This window comes from Psammomys obesus, unplaced genomic scaffold (assembly GCF_907164565.1).
Source record: "Psammomys obesus unplaced genomic scaffold, mPsaObe1.curated_primary_1811, whole genome shotgun sequence".
Taxonomy (NCBI): domain Eukaryota; kingdom Metazoa; phylum Chordata; class Mammalia; order Rodentia; family Muridae; genus Psammomys; species Psammomys obesus.
This window is the reverse complement of record NW_026596131.1, coordinates 14,377,613-14,386,256: the sequence shown is the minus strand read 5'-3', so window position 1 is coordinate 14,386,256 and position 8,644 is coordinate 14,377,613. Positions and strand designations below refer to the sequence as shown.

General features: G+C 52.9%; 1 protein-coding gene across 3 annotated transcripts in view; it reads right to left on the bottom strand.

Annotated features, from left to right (window-relative positions):
- Rnf213 (ring finger protein 213) overlaps positions 1 to 2,561 on the bottom strand; it is an 86,891-nt gene extending 84,330 nt beyond the window's left edge. For all 3 annotated transcript variants that reach the window (XM_055592276.1, XM_055592277.1, XM_055592279.1), the window contains exon 1: positions 2,523 to 2,561. The gene's annotated coding sequence lies outside the window, so the exon portion shown is untranslated. The remainder of the gene's footprint in view (positions 1 to 2,522) is intronic.
- Positions 2,562 to 8,644: the final 6,083 nt, after the last annotated feature.

Here is an 8,644-nt window from a genome sequence, read left to right as displayed (position 1 = left end):
CGCCATTCACAGCTTCTGCCCACCACCAAAGCCCAAGGAAGGTCAGAGAGCAAGGCTGCAGAGAAGAATGGGAACTGGCCTGGTGGTTGGTGGTGCACACTTTTAATCCCAGCACTTGGGACACAGAGGCAGGCGGATCTGAGTCTGAGGCCAGCCTTCAAGAGTGAGTTTCAGGAAAGTCAGGGCTACACAGAGAAACCATGTCTTGAAAAACCAAAAAAAAAAAGAAAAGAAAGACAGACAGAGAGACAGTTGTACTGGAGGAAGAGATGCTCTGCAGAGCCCCTGCAGCAGGGCGCCCTCACTAAGGTGGGAAGCCACCTGCCGGCCTGTGGGGCATCTGGGAATGTCTGCTGCAGCCAGTTGCTGCCGGCTGTCCCCCTGGCTATCACCTCAGCACTGTGTCTATCACCCTGTCCCCCCCCCCCCCCCCCCCCCCCGGGGTGTGCCCCCCGCCCCCCCCCCCCCCCCCCACTGACGGTGAGGGCTGAGGGAGTTGTGAGAGATCAGGTGAGCCAGCCCAGATGGCCTAGCAAAAGGAGTACACCTCAGTTGAGGCTCCCCCCTCTTATCAGGCTTCCCTGACATCACCTTCACCCCTTAGGCAACCTGCAGGGGCTGCCCTCCCCCCAGCCTGTGCTTCTCTGGCCGCCTCTGGCCACAGTCAGATGGTGAGATGTCTGAGGCTAGGCTGTGGAGAGGAGCTTTGTGGGCGTTCCCTGGCCCCACTAGCTATGGCAGCCCCTAGTCTTCACTATGCCTCCTCCCCTCCAAAGCACCCTAGATCCAACACTCAGGTCTGGGTGACCTCACTCACACACCTTCAATGACCACCACTTAGGCCCTTTCTTCCGCTTGGAAGTGGGTTCCGCAGGCCTAGATGCTCTGGTTGAGCTATAAACTAAGAAGTTGTGTTGAAGGAGGTACCCACAGGATTTGGGAGGTGGAGGCAGGAGGATTAGGAGTTGAAGGACAGGCACGGCTTCAAAGGACTTCTCAGGTTTTGTTTTTCCAGACAGGGTTTATCTGTGTGGCCTTGGCTGTCCTAGACTCACTTGGTAGACCAGACTGGCCTTGAACTCACAGCAATCTCCCCCCAGCCTCTGCCTCCCTGAGTGCTGGGATTAGCCACCATGGCCATCTGCCTTACAAAGGACTTCTTAAAACCAGAACAGACAAGCAAAGGAGATAGACACAGACACAACTGTGTGTCAGTGTTTGGGTTTGTGGGAATACCACAGGAAACTAGATTCGGGGAATGCGGGCTGGAGGTTTTCACCACAGGAGCTGCGGAAAGGCGCAGAGGTTGGGGCTGGGGGATCAGAGCCTCTTCTCAAGTAATCAGTGCCATCTGCCGCATCCTTCTGGCCTTTCTTAATATATGTCAACTTTCTAGAGGAAGTTCTGCTTTTCCTGGTGGGGGTAGCACATTCCTTTACTCCCAGCACTCTGGAGGCAGAGGCAGGCAGGAGTTCAAGGCCAGCCTGGTCTACAGAGTTCTAGGACAGACAGGGCTACACAGAAATCTGTTCTCCAAAGCAAACGAACAAAAGGAAGGAAGAAGGAAGGAGGGAAGGAAGGAAAAAAAGTTCTGCTTCTCAAACCACGAGTTTCTCAGAACTGAAACTACGCCTAGGAAGTGTATGGGAGAGGGGGCAGGTTACCTCCACCACATTTTCGGGTGGTGTACCACGAGCCAACATCACTCAGTCAGTTCTACAGTGTTGCTCAGAAAACTGAGAAGTCGCCTGAGGGCTTGAGCTAAGAGGCAGCCTGGCAGAGGCCAGCGAGTGCTAGCCGCAATCCCTCTCCGTCAGCCAGCTAGGGCACCTTCCCCCGGGAAGGCACCTTGGCCCGGGGCTCGACTAAGGAGAGCTAATGGTGGACTGGATCGGGATTGCGCCTCTCCCAGATCCCTGCAGCTCCTAGGGCAGGGGAGGCTCCGGGCCTTGACCCGGGTAAGACCAGCGCCCCGGGCACGGAGCCTGGCTGCCAAAAGTTCTGGCTGCAGTTAGTGAGGGCGGGTTCCGGGGCGGAGCAGCAGGCCGGGACCGCTCCGCGCTCGCTGTCAGGGCTGGGCAGGTTGGGGGTCCCGTCCTTCCCTGGCGTTGCTGGGCAGCAGGGCCGACCTCGTGCGGCCCGCAACCCGAGAGATCTCAGGGCCGGGCTCGACCGGGGCCGCAGCGAAACCGAAACTTGGAACATGAAGGAAGTGGCGGCTGGGCGCCGGCGCATCAGGGCGCAGGGACCGTTTGGGGAATGTGACCACTGGGCCACCGCCGGCCCCCTCTCCCCTAGCAGGACCGGCGGCCTGCGAAACAGCGTCCGGAGCTCCGCACGCCGCCCCCGCGGACCCGAGACACCCGCGCCCTGCCCAGCGCGATCTTGCATCCCGGTCCCTGGAGGCCCTTCGGGTCCCTGGGACCCGCATCCCGCACCCCAGGCCTCGCGTCACCGCCCCGGGACCTGCGTCTGCTCCTCCCAGCACCGACGCCTAGAACGCCGCAGCCTCCCACTCGCACCTGCAGCGCCCACGAGCCGGAGCTGCCCCGCGCGCCTTGGGGTGGGGTCACGGGCTCGGCGCCGCCCTTTCGCCTCCCCGGCGGTCGCCTGGCCGGAATTCCCCGCCCGGCGGCGCTGGCCTCGCTCGCCTATCCGGAGGCGACTGCACGGGTCGGTGCGCCCGTGGCCCGAGGACTCTCACTCAGGGTTTCCCAGCGTCTCCACCAGCCCCAGCCTCCGCGCCACACACATTCCCCCCCCCCCCATCACAGCGGACCGAGGAGAGAACACCGATAGGCGCGAGTCTCCAGCCCCAGCACCTTGGACAGTATCCAGGACTAGGCTGGCAGAGGCCACCCACAGAAGGACCTGAAAGCTAGCAGGAGGGTCGCTTGTATACAGTGTGGTCGCTCAGCTGCAGGTCGCTTGTATAAAAAGTGAAGATAAACAGCCCGTCACTTCGAGGGCCACCCAAAGCTGCTGGATGGCCGCCCTCCGTGCTTGGGCTTTCTCTCTGTGACTCTCAGCCTGTGACCCTGCCCCAAACGCTTTTCAGCATTAGCAAGTGTGGAGAGACCTGTGGGGGACGTTCTCTCTTAAACTACCGCACGAGCTGAGGATGACCTTGAACTTTCAATCCTCCTGCCTGTGCCTTAAGTGTGTGGGCCAGCAGTATGTGGTGCTGGGAATGGAGCTGATCTGAGCAAGTTCCCAGCTCTCCCAGCCACAGTGGGCTACCTCCCCCTCGCCCCCGCACGCACCCCGTTCTCAGTCTTACCTCAAGGCCTGTCCCAGCCCCTCACTCGCCCAGGGTTTTTCTGAAAGTTTTTATTGGATTTATTTACGTTAGTGTGTGCACTCCACAGCGTGCTTGTGGAGCTCAGAGAACAGTGCTCCACGAACAGTGCTCCACGAACAGTGCTCGTGGCTTAGCTTGCTCCTGGCTGTCTTCGAGAGCCTGGAGGAGCTTCCTCCCCCTCGGGGGTTTCAGCGAGAACAGTTCGCAGGCTGGTATGTTTGAATACTCGGTCCCCAGCTGGTGGACTGTTTGGGAAGGAGCCGGAAGTGTGGTCTTTTTGGGGGCAGCTCTGAGGTTTAAAAGCCCAGTCCACTCCCAGTGTGCGCTCTCTCAGCCTCCTGCTTTGGGATCTCAGCCACCACCTTGTGTGCCCCTCTGTGCCCCTCAAACCCTCTGGGACCCATAAGCCTAATAAGCCATTTCTTTTTATAGGTGGCCTTGGCCATGGTGTTCCATCACAGCAGAAGGGGAGTAGCTAAGACTTTCTCAAGAGACAGGTCTAAGGGGAGGGCGTGGTGCTGCAAACTGTCCCGTGGGATGCTGGAAGACTCCAACATGCCCTTCGCTTCTCTCCCTTGCTGGAGACGAGAACACAGAGCTTTTGGTGAAGAACCTAATAACTCGATGGAAAAGCCACCCGCAGGCATCTTATGCAATGCCAAGCGGAGCTCCTCCAGAGGCCTCTACCCGTTGGGGCGGCAGAGGACCCGGTGAGGGGAATGTAAAGGCCTGTTGCTGTCGGGACTCAGCCCCTCACCTCAGCAGCGCCCTGGTAACTGAGCCTCTCCTTCTCTCCATCTGTGCTCACACCTTGCTCCCTTCACAGCCTCTCCCTCATCTCCCAGCTTCTTCCTGGCATTTTGCCTCCTGAGAACTTCTGAGAGCCCTTTTCTGGTGCCTTCTGCCTTGGTCACTCTCTGGAACTGTTTGGCTGTCCACTAGTCTAGTACCACTTAAATTCAGGGGCAGCTAGCGGAGCTAGAAGCCCCAGGATTCTGTCTGCTCCTCATACAATCTGCAGTCAGCTTTGGTAACACAGAAGACCATGGTAGGGTAAGCCATGTTGAAGAAACCTCCGCGAGAGCCACGCTTCAACCCTGGGTCAGCATGCTGCAGGGAGCCCCCTAACTAACCCAGAGATAAGTCAAGTCAAGCAGTGACACAACTAAAAGGCTGCAGAATGTCTGTGACGGACTGACGGTTCCTATCAATCACTGCCCACCTTCCAATCCACAGTCACTGGTCTCAAGTAAGGGCCAAGTCACAGGCTATGGTGGTTAGTTCTTTGCCAACTTGACATAAACCACAAAGAAACTAGACATCTGGGAAACGGAACCTCCATTGAGAAGTTGCCTCCATCAGACTGGCCTGTGGTTGGGTCTGTGGGGCATTTTCTTGAAGAATGACTATAGGGAAGGGCCCAGCCCGCTGTAGGCAATGCCCCTCCTGGCAGGGGAGCCTGGTTATGTGTTGGAGGTTGGTCTGCATGTTACTGGCCCTCAAGATCTGGTTACAGCAATCCTTGTTTTGTAACCTGCCTAAGACATACCTGATTGGTTGATTAAATGGCCTGTACCTGGGTTGTGCAGAATGGGGTAGACATAGCTAAGGTTCCAGGGCTTTTGAGAATCATGAGAATCATGGAGGAGAGATGGATGGGAAGCCAGGAAGCAGGAGGAAGCCAGGATGGGTTAGCTTGGAGAAGGAATCACTTAAGCCTGGAGGCAGGTCTCAAATAGTGTCATGAAAAGGCCCAGATGAAGAATATAAGCCAATATTTATGAGAATATGGATAGTGATTAAGGAGGATGGCACTGGATGGGGACTGGGAGACGAATGGTGAGGGTATTCAGACAGCAAAGGCAGGAGTGTCTGCCCTGCCCAAGGTAAATAAGGCAGTTATGAACCTAACAGGTGTCTGAGTCTTATTATTTGTGATAGCGGGTTTGCTACTACTGCCATGATAACCTGAGGGCTGATCACAGTAAACAGTACAAGGCCCGCCACTCATTTCTTTTCAGTCACTGCGGCAGCGGTGTAAGAGCAGGCTGAGCAATGGGGAGCAAGCCAGAGAGCAGCATTCCTCCATGGCTTCTGCTTCAGCTCCTGGCCTGACCTCCTCAGTAGACTGTGCCCTGGGAGCTGCCTTGTCAGCAGGCGGGCATGGTGGCCCACACCTGTGACCCCAGCACTTACGAGGCAGAGGCAGGCAGATCTCCGTGAGTTTGAGGCCAGCCTGGTCTACAAAGCGAGTCCAGGGCAGCCAAGACTACACAGAGAAACCCTGTCTCGAATTAAAAAAAAAAAAAAAAAAAGATTTATTTGTCTTTTATTTATTTATAAGCCTTTTCTTATTTAGGCTGGTTTGGGTCCTGGTGGTAACCACAGCAACAAAGAACGAATGAGGGCGCAGACCTTCAGCCAATCACAGCTTTCCGCCAGGGCCCTGGGAAGAGCCCGGCCGCCACCCTCCTGACTGGAGCCGGCTGCAGTGTCTTAAACTGGGGGTTGGGACCTCCTGTTGGAGGTCTCATAACTGAATGTGGGGATCGTGAAAACGTGGGCAACAGTGAGGCTTCTAAGTGCACAATGGCCAAATGGAGAATGAACGCGAGGCTTCTGGTAGCGAGCGCTCGCCCAAGGCGCACCTCATGACGTCTGTAGCCTTTGGATCTGAACGTGTGCTCTGTAAGGCCCATGCTGTCACACCCCACAGTGCCAACCACAGCTCTAGAGGACGAAAAAGGCCTGTGCACACGGACAAGCATTGGAAACTCTCAGAGAAGGCGAGAAAAGTTTTCTTAAAGTAGAAATTAGGAGTTTAGGAGAGTCAGTCCTCTCCCAGTGAGAGAGTGGAACTCAATATGGGCTCTTAGTCCTTTGGAACAAGGCATTTTGTACAATTATTAAAATATGTATTAATATCTAAAAGGGCAAATATTCAGAGCAAGAGCTCTGCAACTTTATGCGCATGAACCAATGAAAAGGGAGATAAAAGCCAGGCACAGGCCGGTAATCCCAGCACTCAGGGGAGGCAAAGGTAGGAGGATCTCTGTGAGTTCCAGGGCAGCCAGGGCTACACAGAGAAACCCTGTCTAGAAAAAAGAAAAAGAAAAAAGGGGGGGGAGGAGATAAATTCCTGTTAATTATTTTATAACCTGGAATACAGCAATGTATTGTTTGGACCCTCTGTGAGAGAGGTGGGAGTAGGAAGAGAGACACAGAAGGGGAGAGAGACAGAGAGAGAGAGAAAAGATTCTGCCACACATCTCGGCAGCTCTTGGCATGGTGGGCCAAGGAGACTCCAGCAGCTCGGGCTGCCCAGGGACATAGAGCCATGTTGGGGATCTCTCACCCTCTGAAGCCGTCAGACTGGAGCTCAAAAGCCTGCAGCTTCTTTGGCCACCAGGGTCTGGCAGAGCAGAGCTAGTTCTAAGGAATGCTGCAGGGGCTTGCTGGGCTGCTCCAGAACTTACAGGCTTTTATTTGATTGCCTCATTTTTATGTAAGTGTTTTTGTTTTCCCCTCAAGGCAGGAACAAGTCAAGATTGAGGGTCTCTTCATAGGAAATTTTATTTTTGTTTATCCCTGATAGTGGGAATAACTCAGTACCAATGGTTCCATCATAGGAAAAAAAAATTAAAATAAGCCCAACCCCTAATATGGGTTATACTATACTGGCATCATGGCATGAAGCAGTAAGCCAATGCTGTTTGAATTTCCACATTAGCCGTTCCTTATATGGATGCTAACTTCGCCTAACTGCCTAACCAATGTTTAAATAAATGCTAACCTTTCATGGTAAGAACAAAATTTGAAATTTTGGTTCACATCATTGGATATGCTCTTATCTGCTTATCACTACTAGGGTTTGGCTCTGAGCTTTAAGTTGCTTCCAGGAAACGTTCCCTTAAACTCTGCAACATATAACATCTAAAGCAGAGCAGGTGATTAACTTGTTAAATTAATTTATTAAATAATGGTGCTGCTCATAAAAATAGTCCTTCAATCATGAAAAGCCTATAGAAATTATTGTGCCACAAATAAAGGTTGTTTTAGAACAGAGCACTGGGATTAAAGGTATATGCCACCACTCCTGGGTATTTGAAAAAAAAATTTAAATTAAAAGGGGGGGGGGTGTAAGGCTGAGGGTAGTGATGCAGGCATTTAATCCCAGCACTCAGGAGGCAGAAGCAGGCAGATCTTCATGAGTTCCAGGCCAGCCTGGTCTACAAGGCGAGTCCAGGACAGCCGAGGCTATACAGAGAAACCTTGTCTTGAAAGATTAAAAAAAAGGAAGGGGGTGGGTAAGAGGCTACACCACTTATAAATCCACATACTATACCACATGTAGCTGTGTTAACGTTACTTGTTTTCTTTAAATGACAATTTTTTTTTTTTGTGCTTCCCAAAAGCATTTTTGCCCTAAAGGAGACCCAACTTAAATAAATGCTAAATAGAAAGGAAGACCTTATGCTCTGGTAACATCAAGGCAAAGCTACACTTCTGAAGTCGCAGAAAAGTGAACAGCGTCTCAGGTGGCTGCTGATCTGAAGCATCCAGCCAGCACACCTAGAGGCCACAGGACCAATGAGACCCCTGCAGGCAGACAGCAAACCATCAAAAGGAGACCTCCCAAGGAAAGGAGCAAACAGATGACTTGGAGAAACATCAGGACTCTACCTCATCAGGCTGCCTTTGGAGAAACAAAGTCACTGCATGGCTGACCCAGAGTGACGTGTCATCTCTACTGGCTGCATTGCCCTAGGTTAACTCTCAGCATGTTCATGCAGGATCCAAACGCCTTTTGTCAGGGGAGGAGGACAGAAGACCTCCGTGGTGGGAGACGGAGTGACTTTGGTTCGCCCTGCTAAGGATTGGTTTTGTGCTTTTGGTGCCTATTACAGGAACAGTTCCTGGAATGCAAAGAGAAGTCTCAAAAATGGCCAGTATGGTTAGTAAAACTAATAATATTACAGCAGAAATATTAGCAGAAATCAGCCAAGAGTCGGGTGCACTGAGGCCCGTGGGTTTGCAGCAGAGCTCCTGTAGACTGTGGCTCAGACATAATCTGGGTTGTCAACAATTTCCTTGCGTGTGTTTTTTAATGTGTCAGGTGTTTCTCATTCTGTTCATGGTCAAATTAATGATTTCTACAAAGAGATGGATAGAATCTCAAGTGACCTTGAAATAGCCCTCGTGCTAAGCTCCTTGTCCGCTTTCCATGGGCCTCCGTTAGCTATTCTTTTAATTCTCTTGTGCTTGCCTATATTAATTAGACTGACCTGAGAGGTGATGCGAGCAACCGTGGCCTCTATTACACCTGCTATTTGTCATTAAAAA